Source organism: Trichomycterus rosablanca, chromosome 14, assembly GCF_030014385.1.
Source record: "Trichomycterus rosablanca isolate fTriRos1 chromosome 14, fTriRos1.hap1, whole genome shotgun sequence".
NCBI classification, from domain to species: Eukaryota; Metazoa; Chordata; class Actinopteri; order Siluriformes; family Trichomycteridae; genus Trichomycterus; species Trichomycterus rosablanca.
This window is the reverse complement of record NC_086001.1, coordinates 32,916,015-32,933,007: the sequence shown is the minus strand read 5'-3', so window position 1 is coordinate 32,933,007 and position 16,993 is coordinate 32,916,015. Positions and strand designations below refer to the sequence as shown.

At 42.8% G+C, this 16,993-nt stretch overlaps 2 long non-coding RNA genes, 3 other non-coding genes and 1 pseudogene across 5 annotated transcripts; 4 read left to right on the top strand and 2 right to left on the bottom strand.

Moving 5' to 3' along the window:
* Positions 1-16,993, top strand: part of LOC134326480 (E3 ubiquitin/ISG15 ligase TRIM25-like) — a 514,462-nt pseudogene that overhangs the window by 481,837 nt on the left and 15,632 nt on the right.
* trnak-cuu (transfer RNA lysine (anticodon CUU)) lies at positions 1,991-2,063 on the top strand. Its single transcript has one exon. It is a non-coding gene; the product is annotated as a tRNA-Lys (tRNA).
* Positions 7,102-7,173, top strand: trnaq-cug (transfer RNA glutamine (anticodon CUG)). The gene has a single exon. It is a non-coding gene; the product is annotated as a tRNA-Gln (tRNA).
* trnaq-uug (transfer RNA glutamine (anticodon UUG)) lies at positions 7,480-7,551 on the top strand. Its single transcript has one exon. It is a non-coding gene; the product is annotated as a tRNA-Gln (tRNA).
* Positions 9,541-10,234, bottom strand: LOC134327044 (uncharacterized). The gene is made up of 3 exons (XR_010014669.1): positions 10,175-10,234; positions 9,951-10,046; positions 9,541-9,838 (listed from the first exon to the last, which is right to left on the bottom strand). It is a non-coding gene; the product is annotated as an uncharacterized LOC134327044 (long non-coding RNA).
* LOC134326590 (uncharacterized) lies at positions 14,408-14,765 on the bottom strand. The gene is made up of 3 exons (XR_010014537.1): positions 14,723-14,765; positions 14,597-14,644; positions 14,408-14,513 (listed from the first exon to the last, which is right to left on the bottom strand). It is a non-coding gene; the product is annotated as an uncharacterized LOC134326590 (long non-coding RNA).

The following is a 16,993-nucleotide window of genomic DNA, read 5'->3' as shown; positions in this document are numbered from 1 at the left end:
TACTCAGGCAGCAGGAGTGGCATCATGAAAAGCAGTTTCCAGAACAGTGCTAGAGCAGAATAAACAGTGCCTTTAGTAGGCTGAAGAACATAAGCACAAACTTGGAAATATGTGCTTTAGACATGGTAATGTGCTTTTTTATTATAATATTTTACAGTGAGTATACAGTGCTTGCATACATTATCCCTAATCGATCCTAAAAATGTCTTTCAAACTGTATGTTGATAAAAGCAGCTTTTGTAAACATCTTACCAAGATCAGTGTAGGACAAATAACACAAGGTGGCTGAGTGAGCTGGACTCGGGGTGCGCAAAAAGTCACTGCAGAAATATAAACACTTCATTAGTTCAATCATTCAATCAAGGAAATGTATAAAGACTTGTAAATAAGTGCTTAGGCATGATAATGTGCTTTGTCTTTGTAAACATGTTTCCTGGGTTATTTATGCCAGCCAATGACTAAAAGTTTTTATAATATTGTCAACTGCCAGGAAGAACTAATGTAACCAACCTTTTATATACATCAAACCCCTTACTCAAAAAAGATGGACCACCAGCTCCATACAGCTGTAGGTATAGATAACTAATTTAATTGTTTTAAAATCTTATGTGTGTAATATAACTTGGCTATAGTGTTTGATGGTTTATATCGTGTTCATAATATCAGTGTAAGTTTCCTTTAGATGTATGTTTTAAATTATTTTTGATAGCCTTTGCTGCCATATTTATGTATAGCTGGCTAGATAGTTAGTTTATCGTACCTGCCAAGCTATCATTTTTGGCTAACGTTAAAACATAGCTATAATATATTTATAAATGATAAAAAATACAAAATTATTTGATTATATATATTGTTCTGTTACTACAGTATATCAGTATTTTTAATATAATGTTTTAGTAAGTTTTTAGTCCTAAAGAGCAGCTAACTTTAACTTTACCTTGAAATCCTCAGTGAATAAGTGTAAAAAATAACGGTTCTCTTATTTAAACTGAACTAAATGGTCGAGGCTCTTTGCGCATGCGTTCAGGGAACCTTTCGTATTGAAGTAGTGAACTGATTCTATCTGACACCACCATGTATTAACATTAAGGTAATAGTGACTGGTCGGCGATTGATTTTCCGGGTCGGGAGCAACTCAGCATTCACTCGGAGATCAAAACTCGGCTCTCAGTCGCTAAGTGTGAACTATTCAACAACTCGACCCGACCGGCTCGCCGACCGCTCGGCGACTGGATTGAGTTTTCTAGCACGTCAGATATCTGATCTCAGATGGGCAACTGGGAATGAGTGACATGTCGAACAGCCAATGAGAACGCAGGATATGGTGTGAGGGAAAACGCAGGAGAGAATATAGTTTATATCAGAATACACCGGCACACACACGTTTTACAGTATTTCTGATTTGATCGTCCTCTACAAAACATAATACCCATGCTGCATTACAAAATTATTAATTAACCTCCACTTTTCTACAGAACAAGCCATATACTGTTCGTGTTGCCAAATCCACTCAGATTCATTTATTTTTCCTCTTTGATTTTACGCTGCACATCAGGCCACAAACACTTTGATCTCTCGCTACTTGTTGACGTGCATTTTTGGATGTGGTATCATTAAACACCTCATCACTTCTCACGTGTGTTTTTGTAAAGAAGAAAAAAAAAAGGTAGACCAGAGAAGCTCGCCTGCGATTCCAGTTGGTGATAGATCGTGTAGTGTGAAACCCCCTATCGCCGATCAGTCGTGTAGTGTGAAATATACACCGACTGAAGGACTCCCGAGTGCAAGAGATTCAGTTGTGTAGTGTGAACTGTACAGCGACCTGACGACAAAAGTCGTGTAGTGTGAACTTGGCATAAGTCTGTGTCTGTTTCTGTTGCTTATTCTGAATTGTGTTTGTAAACTTAATCTTGTCGTGATGTTCGTGAATTAAACCTACATCTCTCTGATGGTCTGATCGATGAGCTGTCTGTTCTGACCTGCTGTTTAAGCCTGGCTAGCTCAGTCGGTAGAGCATGAGACTCTTAATCTCAGGGTCGTGGGTTCGAGCCCCACGTTGGGCGAGTGTCTTCATTTAACATCTACTGAAACCAAAAGGACGTTCTTCCACATTGTGACTTATCAGGTGGATGTTTGTGCTTGTAGGACTGTTGTTTACTGGATGTTTTCAGTTACTTATTTCCACTATTCTGTGGGACTACACATTGTTGTTGTGTCTCATATCCGTTTGATCAACAGGCAGGTTGTGCAATAAATGACACTCGTCCCTGGGTGGGCTGGAACCACCAACCTTTCGGTTAACAGCCAAACGCGCTAACCGACTGCGCCACAGTGACACATACACAGATGTTTCACTGGACGGTACACACGAGTCACATCACTTACTAATGTTTACCTCCGGCTATACCACCAGTTCTTCTGCCATCTTTAATTCTGGCTTCATTTCACCTAATGAACGTCGCATGACCTTTATAAATGATTACAATCAATTTTGTCAATGGCAAAAATAAAAACTGCTGTGTAATTTAGTGAATTCTTGCACTGCACATGGCAGAAGACTAAAATAAATTTAGACCGTGTAGAATAAAAGTATTAGGAAAGTATGAGGTTAAAAGCATCAGCTTTTATTTATTCTTAAAAGAAAAATACATGAACCTCAGTCATCTCACATGAAGATCTGTTCTGCTCAACAACAGTAAAGCTCTCCATCGTTTCTGTGTGGCAGCTCCATAACTGAAGGGCTGTCAGTGTAGAATCGGGTATGTGGGTATATTCCCTGCTCTGAGACATTGGCTGGTTAGCTCAGTTGGTTAGAGTGTTGTGTTAATAACGCCAAGGTCGTGAGTTTGATCCCCGTATGGGCCACACCCCCTTTTGGACTTAAACTGACAAACAAGTGAGCCTTCTCTAACTAGCAGGTCCTATTGACCTGGGCTTCAAACGTTGTTATTCTGGTAGGAAAATAAAAGCGATATACTACTTTTTATTCAATGTATTTAACTACATAATGTTGTGCAACATTACATGTGTAGTAAATACTTGTGTATTTTAATACTTTGAATTTGAATACTTGCATACTTTAATACTTGCTTACTATAATACTTTGCATTAATATATATTGAGCTGCTGTAATAAATTATCTATCTATAGATTAATTTAATTATATCTGTAATGCTAGTGATGGGCCAAACTATCCTTAGGCTTTGGGGTTGTTGAAGCTAAATATTCATGATTGTTGTAATGTTGCTATACACAGTCACATTAGAAATCTCTTTTAAAACTAATGTTTGATATTGCAGGGTCTGATGAAGACACTAAAAATCTTATCTGGTGGAGAGTGGCCAACCAGGCCCTCTTCACCGGAAAACGGAATGCAGCGGTTCGAGGGTTTGAGTAAGTAACTGTTTGTTTGACGTAACACACAATTTGTGTTACATCTTATGCATAATATTAATTATAAAAGGTGATATAAAGACAAGTTTTAGTATTCAAGTTTCGCAAACTTTTTCAAAGCATTAAAAACTTTTAATGACCAAACTTTTTTTGAAGTAGTGTATGCTATATACATTAATAACTGTTATGTGCATTATATTGTAGAGCCTTTGTGTTGGAGAACCAAATGCAGGGGAAGGTGACTCCCACTTATGTGAAGAAGAAGTGGGAGAACCTCAAACAAAAATACAAAGTAGGCTTCATTTGTTGGTAAGATCTTCAGTAAAATATCAGAAAATATTTGTAATACAAGTTAAGGTCCTTGTACTGTGTTTATGAATCTTGTAGGAACTTAAGTGTCCACCTACTGGGGTAAGTACAGAGGGTGGTGAAGCAACAGCAGCATCCTGGAAATGGTATGCGGCTATGGATGAGGCAATAGGTGGGAGATAATCAATTAGCCCACCGACCCTTATTTCCTCATCTGACCAGGATGCTGCTGAAGCTTCACCATCCTCGAGAAGCATGGAAACCCCAGCCAAAAAGAGACGAGGGGAGAAAGATTTAGTTGAGTATCTGAGGGAGATGGAAGAAAGTGAAAATGAGAGGGAGATAGAAGCAGCAGAGAATGAGGAGATAAGATGGAGAGAGGCTGAGGAGAGGGAGGAAAGAATAGAAAGGGAAAGAATAGAATGAGAGGAGAAGAGAGAGCAAGAGGCGCACCAGAGAGAGGAAAAGCGAGAGCAAGAGACGTGAGAGAGAGAGGAGAGGAGAGACCAGGAAGCAAGAATGAGGGAGGAAAGGAGAGATAGGGAGGCAAGAGAGAGAGAGGAAAGGTTTATTGAAATCCTACAGATTCTAATGAAAAAATAAATAGTTGAAAATCAAAAAGTGTTGTAGTATTATTGCATGTTGTGAGAAAGAAAATGTGTTGGCAAATAATGGACATAAATAATTTTCTTTTTCATTTAATCTTAATTAAAAATAGAAAAACTGGAAAAATTTGAAAATTGGAAATTGTAATTAAAAAAATATTCAAGTTTTACTTTTAAATAATGCATAAACTGTTAATGTCAAGAGACAATCAAGAACTGTAGAACAAAACGTAAAAACAAACAACATGAACCTATTAACAAAACATTTTTCTAAATATAATCATGCTCATAAAGAGCTGGGTGCTGTGCTGTGGTGCTGAGACAGCTGCAGCCAGATGCTTTGCATCTTCACCTGATGTTATGTCATTTATTACAGGCTCTGGTTGGTCAACATGTACCTCTGTTAATTCTGGCTCAATGATGTCTCCATGAGTGATACAGAGGTTGTGGAGCACCGCACCGCATGCAACAACCTCCGGGGCGAAGACAGGGCTCACCTCAAGGGCTTTAAAGAAAATGGAACGCCATCTTGTCTTCATCATTCCAAAAGCCCTTTTCACCACATTCCCGGCCTTGGTCAGTTTGCTATTAAAACGAGCCTGTACAGCGTTCTGCACAGGCTCTCGATAGGGGGTCAGGAGCCGGATGGGTGTATTAATGCAGGGATAACCCCCATCCACAAGAATGTATCGTCCTGCAGGTGGGTATAAGCCCTCTTTATACACAGGGCTGTTCTTTAGTACCCTTGCATCATGAACCGACCCAGGGTAACCAACAAAAATGTCTCTGAACTTCCCCTGGTGGTCACAGATGGCTTGAAGCTGAATTGAGTGGAACATCTTCCTGTTTAGGTAGCACTGTGCGTTGGCAGATGTGGGTTTTATTCGAATGTGGCACCCATCAGTAGCACCAACTGCCACTCTAAAACATTCGAATCCGGCCAAGTGGGCAAACCCAGCTCCTACACACTCTAGTTCATCACCAGTTGGTAGGGTGATGATCCTCCTGACGAGCCCTCTGACAGCCCTACTCATTTTGTGTACAATGTCGTGCACAGACGATTTAGTACTTACTAGTACGTACTCAGTAAGTGCGATTTCGGACGCAGCCTAAGTCTGTGTCTGTTTCTGTTGATTATTTTGAATTTTGCTTGTTTGTAAACTCTGAATTAGTTCTTAATCTGGTCGTGATGTTAGTGAATTAAACCTACATCTCTCTGATGGTCTGTCTGTCCTGACCTGCTGCTTAAGCCCGGCTAGCTCAGTCGGTAGAGCATGGCACTCTTAATCTCAGGGTCGTGGGTTCGAGCCCCAGGTTGGGTTAGTATCTTCATTTAATATCTACAGAAACCAAAAGGTCATTCTTCCACTTTGGACAGTCGGTCTCCGGTGACTTATCAGGGAGATATTTGTGCTTGTATGACTGTTGTTTACTGAATGTTTTCAGTTACTTATTTCCACTATTCTGTTGGACTACACGTTGTTGTTGTGTCTCATATCCGTTTGATCAACAGGCAGGTTGTGCAATAAAAGGCACTCGTCCCTGGGTGGGCTCGAACCACCAACCTTTCGGTTAACAGCCAAACACGCTAACCGATTGCATCACAGAGACACGAGCACAGCTGTTTCATTGGACGGTACACATGGGTCACATGACTTGCTAACTTTTACAGCAGGGTAATTAAGTTTGGCAAATTGAAATAATCACATGTTTCTGACCTGAATGAGAGGGGCATTAAAAATAACTCACACTTGTCAGAGACAACGTTTGAAGCCCAGGTCAATAAGACCTGCTAGTTAGAGGAAGAGCACTTGTTTGTTAGTTTAAGTCCTAAAGTGGGTGTGGCGTTATTAGCACCACGTTCAAACCAACTGAGCTAACCAGCCGGTGTGCAAGGACAGGGCATGTACCCACAAACCCGATTCTACACTGACAGCCCTTCAGTTATGGAGCTGCCACACAGAAACGATGGAGAGCTTTACTGTTGTTGAGCAGAACAGATCTTCGTGTGAGATGACTGAGGTTCATGTATTTTTCTTTTAAGAATAAATAAAAGCTGATGCTTTTAACCTCATACTTTCCTAATACTTTTATTCTACATGGTCTAAATTTCTTTTAGTACACAGTTCAGTTAGCAGCTCCAAAAAATTTGGTTATCACCCATATCCTTTGCTGTGTGCGAGAGGTTTTTAGCTTTTTTTTGCCCTGAAATGAGTTTTTGCAACTTGGGATATCTGACATGTTAACTTCCATCTATTCATCCAGCTTAAATACCATAAACACTACATTAAACATGTGGAGTTAATGGTGTAATTATTAACCTTTGTGCTGAATTGTTTATCTTTTGTGCTTCCATGGTGTAATGGTTAGCACTATGGACTCTGAATCCACTGATTCAAGTTCAAATCTCAGTGGAACCTGGCTTTATTTAGGTAAAAACACTGTTATCAATGCTGAGTAGAGAATAAATAGTGTTTCACATATGACTGCTCTATGCCAAATTAGAACAAAAAAAGTGGCAAGTCATTTTTTACTTAGTGCCATTTTCCAACAGTGGAACGTTTTGTTGTGATTTTGATACTCGGGTGGCAATGTTTAACTAAAATTACTTTTATTTAGTGTTTAAAACTTCTAAATTACCTCAGTTTTTTTATTGATTTCAGTCAATTATATCAATCATGTAGTTTAAATAAGTTGAGATGTAAAAGTAAAGTCTGAAGTTGTGTTTATTTTTCTTTTTTGTTTAATTTACTCAGCAATGGCTAATCATTACGTTTAGTTTTCTTGGTGTCAAGGTTCCATGGTGTAATGGTTAGCACTCTGGACTCTGAATCCAGCGATCCGAGTTCAAATCTCGGTGGGACCTTACTGCTTTTATTCGAGGCCCGGTGTGAGGTCCAAGATTGAGAAACATTAGCAGTTTAAGGATGGTATCATTCAGCGCATGTGCAGTACAACAGAGCATCACAATTGCTTGTGCTAGTTTAGAGTCACCTTAAATGACATGTTAATTTCCATCCATTCATCCAGCTTGAATATCATAATAGCACTAGTAGTGTTATAGTGTTCCACATGTGACTGCTCCATCCCAAAATATAATCGCTAATCATTGTTTACAGCGCCATCTAACACTAATTATTAACTTTTGGGCTTAAGTAAGACCTCTCTGTGTGGTTCCATGGTGTAATGGTTAGCTCTCTGGACTTTGAATCTGGTGATCCGAGTTCAAATCTCGGTGGAACCTGGTTTTATTTATGTAAAAACACTGTTATCAGTGCTGAGTAGAGAATAGTGTTCCACATGTGACTGCTCTATGCCAAACTGTAACACCAAAAGGCAAATAATTGTTTACAGCGCCGTCTACCGGCCAACTGGGTCCTAAACTTAACTCAGTGCAGTTTAACAGTGGAATAGTTTATTATTTTGATACTTCGGTGGCAATGTTTAACTAAAATTACTCTTGTTTACTGACTGAAAACTTCTAAATTAGCTCAGAATTATATCAATCACGTAAATTAAAAAAATCTGAGATGTAAAAGTAAAGTCTGAAGTTGTGTGTGTGTGTGTGTGTGTTTATTTTCTTTTTGGCTTTGACTCTGGATTTGTGTCCAGAGTGCTAACCATTACACCATGGAACCACACAGTGAGGTCTGACTTAAGCCCAAAAGTTAATAATTAGTAATTTAAGAGCAAGTTGGCTGTTAGATGGCGCTGTAAACAATGATTTGCGATTATATTTTGGGATGGAGCAGCACTCCACACTGACAGCCCTTCAGTTATGGAGCTGCCACGCAGAAACGATGGAGAGCTTTACTGTTGTTGAGCAGAACAGAAACTAACTATACTGTTTTGTGGTACACTCATTCAGTCTTCATAACATCACAACGAGAAATCCTGACTTCAATCAATTTCTTTGAGGAATAACAGAAAACTTGAGTTATGTCCCATTCTTAATCCACCGGGTTTAATATGATGTTGGCCACCCTTTGCAGCTATAACAGCTTCAACTCCTCTGAGAGGCTTTCCACAAGGTTTAGGAGTGTGTTTATGGGAATTTTTGACCATTCTTCCAGAAGTGCATTTGTGAGGTCAGACACTGATGTTGTACGAGAAGGCCTGGCTCACAGTCTCTGCTCTAATTCATCTCAAGGTGTTCTATCTGGTTGAGACCAGTCAAGTTCTTTCACACCAAACTGCTGATCCACGTCTTTAAGGACTTTGTGCTTTGTGCACTGGTGCGCAGTCATGTTGGAACAGGAAAGGGCCATCCCCAAACTGTTCCCACAAAGTTGGAAGCATGAAATTGTCCAAAATTTCTTGGTATGCTGAAGCATTAAGAGTTTCTCTCACTGGAACTAAGGGGCCAAGCCCAACTCCTGAAAAACACCCCCACACCATAATCCCCCCTCCACCAAACTTGTACAAGTACTGTTCTCCTGGCAACCGCCAAACCCAAACTCCATTGAATTGCCAGGTAGAGAAGCGTGATTCATCACTCCAGAGAACACGTCTCCACTGCTCTAGAGTCCAGTGGCGGCATGCTTTAGTCCATGCGCTTGGTGATGTAAGGCTTGGATGCAGCTGCTTGGCCATGGAAACCCATTCCATGAAGCTCTACACACTGTTCTTGAGCTCATCTGAAGGCCACATGAAGTTTGGAGGTCTGTAGCGATTGACTCAGCAGAATGTTGCCGACCTCTGTGCACTATGAGCCTCAGAATCCGCTGACCCGCTCTGTCATTTTACGTGGTACCACTTTGTTCCCAAACACTTCCACTTTGTTATAATACCACTGACAGTCGACTGTATAATATTTAGTAGTGAGGAAATTTCTCGACTGGACTTGTTGCACAGGTGGCATCACAGTACCACGCTGGAATTCACTGAGCTCCTAAGAGCGACAAGGCGAGGTGCTTGGTTTAATACACCTGTGGCCATGGAAGTGATTGGAACACCTGAATTCAATGATTTGGATGGGTGAGTGAATACTTTTGGCAATATAGTGTATTTTGTAACTGGACCTTATGTATTATAAAATGGTTGTTAATAGTTTACTGTCTCTTTAGAAGATATGAGTTCATTAAGTTTTAGGGTAACGATCTCAGGCTGCTCTGAGTGAGCTGACAGTAGGTCTGTATCTTCACTGCTGAGTTCAATGTTCTGTAACATGTCGGAAACATTGTGTTGCTATTGTAAAAATGAACATCCATGCACCTTCATATATTCAGTGAGTTTATTTATTTATTATTTAATGTAATAAGATTTTGATGCTTGTTGATCCTGCTCATCCATGTTCTACACTTCTCATACAGCTGTGTGGGTCAACAAGGGCGGCACCTCAGTGGAGTTCCTCTAACCAGTCACACACAGATACCCAAAATGCATCGTTCTGGTAAAAGAATGAGAGAGAGAGAGGATGGGTTAGAGAGAAACATCTGCAACAATCACTGAAATGTGAAATTAAGATGTAACGTGTCCTGATTGGAGGGCTCCACTATCGTCCCTCCTTGATGCGCCGACAATGTCTCCTGCTAAATAAAACAAGAAGAGGTGTAAGAACATTCCAGAAGCTGTAGTGTTTGGACAGATGAGCATGTAGAGCAGCGTTTATCAGGTAAAATACACTGATTGTGGGAATGTTACCTGGATTTCTTACACGTCCCGCTCAGCTACACACTGGACTACTGCGCTGCTTCCTTCTCAAGAGCAAAAGATACGTGTGGTCTGATCAAACTTCCACTGCACACACACACACACACAAACAGACACACATCTCTATTAGACGGAGCACAAGAACCTCAGTATTAATAAACATGTGTCTACATTTTAGCATCTGTGTTGATGCAGATACAAGTACTGAAATGTACCTCAGACACCAGCTGCTTGGTGCTTTGGTTGGACTGTCTGAACATCACAGCCATCTCGGTGATGCTCTCGTCATCTAGATGATCCAAGTGAGACACAAACACACACACACACACACAAATATATGAGTATGTGAGATAATAAAGATACAATCTTCTGTACGGTGGATCTCCATCATGTCACTGTACTACGTCTAGGGTGGATGTTGTACCTGGCATGTGCTGTGCCATTCCACAGGGCTGCTGTACCCCTTCATTACCCACTCATGATCCAACAGATGCTCCACCTTTATGCGCCGCTCTGGAACAACCTACAGGACAAGATACAAGAACTTCAGGTGATGAAGCCCACAGAGAAACACACAACCACTTTGCTCACATTAAACACACCCATAAACACACACCTGCAGCATTTCCTTAATCAGCAGTACAGAACCAGGAGACAGCCAGTCAGGAGTATCAAAATGTCCTTTCTGAGGAAACACAGAACAAAACAATCACATCTGATCAAAGAACATCACCACAAGCCATTACTGTTACTTTTACTGTATGTTTAACATGCTGCTGAGCATTAAATAATGGATTCTATTTCATAATCGTAACAAGACGTGTATGCCAATGGTGTTTCATTGTACAGGGTGGGCCATTTATATGGATACACCTAAATAAAATGGGAATGGTTGGTGATATTAACTTCCTGTTTGTGGCACATTAGTATATGGGAGGGGGAAAACTTTTCAAGATGGGTGGGGACCATGGCGGCCATTTTGAAGTCGGCCATTTTGGATCCAACTTTAGTTTTTTCAATGGGTAGAGGGTCATGTGACACATCAAACTTATTGAGAATTTCACAAGAAAAACAATGGTGTGCTTGGTAACTTTATTCTTTCATGAGTTATTTACAAGCTTCTCTTTGTTTACAGCCAGACATGTCGCAGAGGTTAACACGTGAGGAGCGGATAGAAATTGTGTTGATGTCTGGTGAACACAGTACCCGGGTCATTGCAGCAGATTTCAATGCAAGACACCCTACGAGACCACCCATCTCCCATGCTACAGTTAGCAAACTGCTTGCCAAGTTTCGTGAAACTGGTTCAGTGTTGGATTTGCCAAAATGTGGACGCATGAAAACTGTCACTAATGAAGAAACATCAGTGGCTGTCCTAGCTTCATTCAGCAAGAGCCCACAGTGTAGCACTCGCCGCATGTCACTGGAGAGTGGCATCAGTCGAACATCCCTTCGGCGGATATTAGCTACTTACAAATGGCACCCTTACAAACTCCAGCTGCTGCAGCATCTCAACGAGGATGACCCAGATCGGCGCACTGAATTTGCAGAATGGGCAAAACAAAAATTGGAACAGGACCCTCAGTTTACACAGAACATTTTGTTCAGTGATGAGGCAAACTTTTATGTGAATGGTGAAGTTAACAAACAAAACCACCGCTATTGGTCTGACACTAACCCACATTGGATAGATCCCTCCAAGACTGTTGGAACACAAAAATTGATGGTATGGTGTGGTATATGGGGTACAAAGATAGTGGGGCCATTCTTCATCAATGGAAACCTCAAGGCCACTGGATATTTGAAATTGCTACATGATGATGTGTTTCCCTCTTTATGCACTGAAGCTGGCACATTCCCTGAGTTTTTCCAGCAAGATGGTGCACCACCACATTATGGGTGTCAGGTCCGAGCATTCCTAGATGAACAGTTTCCTGGAAAGTGGATTGGTCGTCGTGGGCCAGTTGAATGGCCCCCAAGGTCTCCCGATGTGACCCCCTTAGACTTTTATCTTTGGGGTCAACTGAAGGCAATTGTCTATGCTGTGAAGATACGAGATGTGCAGCACCTGAAACTACGGATACTGGAAGCCTGTGCTAGCATTTCTTCTGCGGTGTTGCTATCAGTGTGTGAAGAGTGTGAGAAGAGGGTTGCATTGACAATCCAACACAATGGGCAGCACTTTGAACACATTTTATAAGTGGTCAGAAACTTGTAAATAACTCATGAAAGAATAAAGTTACGTTAAAACCAAGCACACCATTGTTTTTCTTGTTAAATTCTCAATACGTTTGATGTGTCACATGACCCTCTTCCCATTGAAAAAACTAAAGTTGGATCCAAAATGGCCGACTTCAAAATGGCCGCCATGGTCACCACCCATCTTGAAAAGTTTTCCCCCTCCCATATACTAATGTGCCACAAACAGAAAGTTAATATCACCAACCATTCCCATTTTATTTAGGTGTATCCATATAAATGGCCCACCCTGTAGTTCCAAGACTTACAGTGATTTGTTCATGGAGCTCCACAAAGTTGTCACCATCGAACGGGAGGTAGCCACACAGCATGTCATATAGGACAACACCCAAGCTCCAAACATCTGCCTAAAACACACACACACACACACACATAATCATTGTCTTTTTTAACCATGCTTTATCCTGGTCAGTCCCCTCATCCAGACCTCATAAAATAAGTCATGAATGGGGCTACAGAGGGGACTGAACACCTTGGATTTGGAGACTTTTCAATTGAAGTTTATCATGAATAACCTGGGGACACCCCCCCACACACCTACCTCTGCACCATGATAGGGTTGCGCATCAATGATTTCTGGTGCCAAGTAGGGAGGGGTTCCACAGCCCTCAATCAGAGCAGTACCCAATCCACCCTACAACAAAACAGATTTCTATCAACCGAAGGTCCAACTGTTGACTCGCATCTGCAACACAGCACACAAACTGAACCAGCATGGCTCTGTGATGTCCTGTTCATCTAACTGATCACTGAAACTAATTGTGGACACCATGTGTGCAAGGCTTTAGCATGATGGATGGGGGTAAGCACACCACCTTACTAGACTCTCTGAATGGCACGCTTGATTTAAGTATACACTACAGTCTTAGGAGAGACACGAACCTCTGGTTTGGCACAGAGACCAAAGTCGATGAGCTTGATGTTGTTCTTCTCATCCAGCATGATGTTTTCCTGAGAGTCAAAATAAAACACGTCATGTCCAAGCACTAACAAAGAAAGAGCACAAAGTATAAGTGGAAATCGTTTGGCTGACGCACTGGCTTAAGGTCACGGTGGGCGTATCCCTGGCTGTGGACGTAGGCCAGCGCAGAGACGATCTGACGGAAGATCCTGCGCGTCTCCTCCTCCGACAACCTGTTGTTATTATCGATGTGGTCGAACAGATCTCCACCCGGACAAAACTGGAGGAGAGAGTGAGTCAAGTGAGCAGCAAATCATCGTAAATCCAGAGATTAAATCAAATCTGATAGTTTCCAACCACTGATGGTACCTCAAGCACCATGTAGATCTGGTCAGCAGTCTCCACGACTTGGTACAAGCGGCACACGTGCTGATGATTGAGGTTCTTCAGGGCTTCGATCTCTATCCTCAAATCAGACAACTCATCCTGCAATGGGGATGAAACAGGAACAGTTTTATGACTTTTCAGATCACAATTTGGAGAACCAAACGTTTGGAAACTGAGACACGTCCGTCTTTAACAGACGGTTTTGCTGAAACTAACCCCAAGCTCTTTCTTCTCCAGGATCTTGATGGCCACTGGCTCTTGAGTCTGAATGTGCCTGCCGAGCTTGACCGTCGCATAACCACCTGAAGAACGATTGAATCACAAAAAATATTAAGTCAGGTTTTAAAAGAGGCACGTCTGTGTTACACAAAGGCAGAGATACGACTGAAAGTGGTACCAGTTACCTGATCCAATGGTTTTGTAAACCTCATAGCACTTGTGCAGCTCAGAGACGTCCTCAACCACACGTGACGTTCCCTCTGTGGTGTCGTCTGTCTCGGGTACAGCGCATGGTACCTCAACCTGCTGCCCACAAGAGACATGTTATTATTATTACTGATTTGGCCTCTTCAGAAGGTCGTCACAGGTATCTGGAGCCAAGGGAGGATCCAGGGGAGGATCCGTAAAGCCAACATGACAACTGAGGTGGGTTCAAGTCTGGGGAATCAGGGGGTCAGGGTAGTACTCGGAAGTGTTGGTCATGCTCTTCCAACCAATGTGGGACGTTTCTAGCCATGCTGGAAGAGCCCATCTGCCACAGTGACCCAATAAAGTCCTGTTTGGTCGTCACAGGTATCTGGAGCCATAGGAGGATCCAGGGGAGGCTCAACACAGCAAACTGATACTCACCTGGTTCCCATCCGCTTTACGGTCGCCTTCGTAGACGGAACCGCAGCCTCCCTTTCCCAGCAGCTCTCCGACAGTGTGTCCGCTCTCAAAGCTGTCCAGGTTCGTGTTGGTCGTTTTCTCCTCTTGACGTTCTCTGTCGGTGGTTTCTCCTTCAGCATCTTCAACACAAGTATCACGAATAATGCTCCACGTGTCATGTGGACCAAAAATAAGGGTCTACATAAAGGTTCGGCGTACTCACCCTTGTTCTCGAGAGCATCACAGATGACTTCTCCAGAACTGATGTCACCTATGAAGTCCAAGAGTTAAATATATAGTCACTAGAGTTCAATAGTGTGGGACTCAAATGTGGTGGTGTTAAGGTTACCTGGAGCTTCAGAAGACAGTCGTGATCCCTGGGAGTCTGTCTGCTTGCTTGAGGAATCTGATTCCGAATCGTTCTTGTACCCATCTGATTCCTCCTGATTCAGACACATTAAACTGGTGTTACAGAGCCGAGAACCGAACCCCTCCCCTCCCGGAGTATAGTGGTAAAGATCATTCACCTCGCTCTCGACTGTTCCTTCTCTCTCAGTCAGGTTCTGAAGGGCGCTGATCCACGCCCGTCTACCTGCCTCACAGTCGGCCTGGAACGTACAGCTCCTGTACACACACGGTGATAGATACAGATTATATAGGATACAGACAGACAGACAGATTGAGTAGATAGCTAAACAGATAGATAGACAGACATTCAGACAGACAGATGGATAGACAGATAGATAAATAGTCTGTCTATCTACCTGTCTGTCTGTCTATCCATCATCTTGTCTATCTATCTTTTGTCTGTTTATTGATCATCTGTCTGTCTGTCTATCTCTGGTGATTATAGATCTGGACTTACCTTGTGGGCGTGACCACCCGGAAGCAGAAGCGTCGCCCGGCGTCCTCGCAGCTCTGGACCGAACAGCGCTGCAGGTCTTCAGCCAGCACGTGAAGTCTCGCTGGGGGAATAGAACATAAAACCTTCTTATTTATACAGTCGATTATATAATGCTGTGATGCGCCCGAATTATGAGGGGCGTAAGACTGCGGTGCATTATGGGTATTTCACAGAGTCCAGGAGAGAGCTGATTTAGATCATGTAAAGTCATGTGACCTACCTTAAACCTCTTCTTGTAGAGAAGCTGATCGTTTTGTATGATGAACCACCGCCTGCAGAGATCAAACACATCGTATATATATAATATTGAGTGTATAAATATAATATTGAGTGTATATATATATATAATATTGAGTGTATATATATATATCATATTGATAATTACGTAGAATTCCTAATATATACACTAAGCATCAGTGTACAGACCTGTTCCAGGTTTTAAACACACTTCTGGTCCTCTTAAACAGAAACCCCTCCATCAGGAGCGCTTCCTGGGCCCCTGCGCAGCCCCCTTGACCCGGGTTGCCCATGGAGGACGCCCGGGAAGGCGCCCCGCAACACAGCACACGCAGAAACCTCTGTCTCAGAGAAGCAGCCATCGTAAATGAGGAGAAAATCAAAATGCTGCTGCTGAAGAGCACAGGTCCACATTGTGATGTCACAGCGTTCCGAGGGAGCAGAGTGAATTTACCTTTACCATATATGGGCATGACTGGATTCATCTCACTGCACATATACTGACTTGATTTTCACTGAGGGACGGCTTCTGGAGGGTCCTGGGTTTGAATCCCGGGTGGAGTTTGCATGTTCTCCCCATGTTCTGGGGGTAACGGGGTACCCTAGGTATAAGTGTGTGTGTGACACACCCTGGTACTGACACACCCCATACCATGACACACCCTCATACCATGACACACCCTGGTACTGACACACCCCCATACCATGACACACCCTAGTACTGGTACTGACACACCCCCATACCATGACACACCCTGGTACTGACACACCCACATACCATGACACACCCTGGTACTGACACACCCCCATTCCATGACACACCCTGATACTGGTACTGACACACCCCCATACCATGACACACCCTGGTACTGACACACCCCCATACCATGACACACCCTGGTACTGACACACCCCCATACCATGACACACCCTAGTACTGGTACTGACACACCCCCATACCATGACACACCCTGATACTGGTACTGACACACCCCCATACCATGACACACCCTGGTACTGACACACCCCCATACCATGACACACCCTAGTACTGGTACTGACACACCCCCATACCATGACACACCCTGGTACTGACACACCCCCATACCATGACACACCCTGGTACTGGTACTGACACACCCCCATACCATGACACACCCTGGTACTGACACACCCCCATACCATGACACACCCTGGTACTGGTACTGACACACCCCCATACCATGACACACCCTGGTACTGGTACTGACACACCCCCATACCATGACACACCCTGGTACTGGTACTGACACACTCCCATACCATGACACACCCTGGTACTGACACACCCCTATACCATGACACACCCTGGTACTGGTACTGACACACTCCCATACCATGACACACCCTGTTACTTGTACTGACACCCTCCCATACCATGACACACCCTGGTACTGACACACCCCCATTCCATGACACACCCTGATACTGGTACTGACA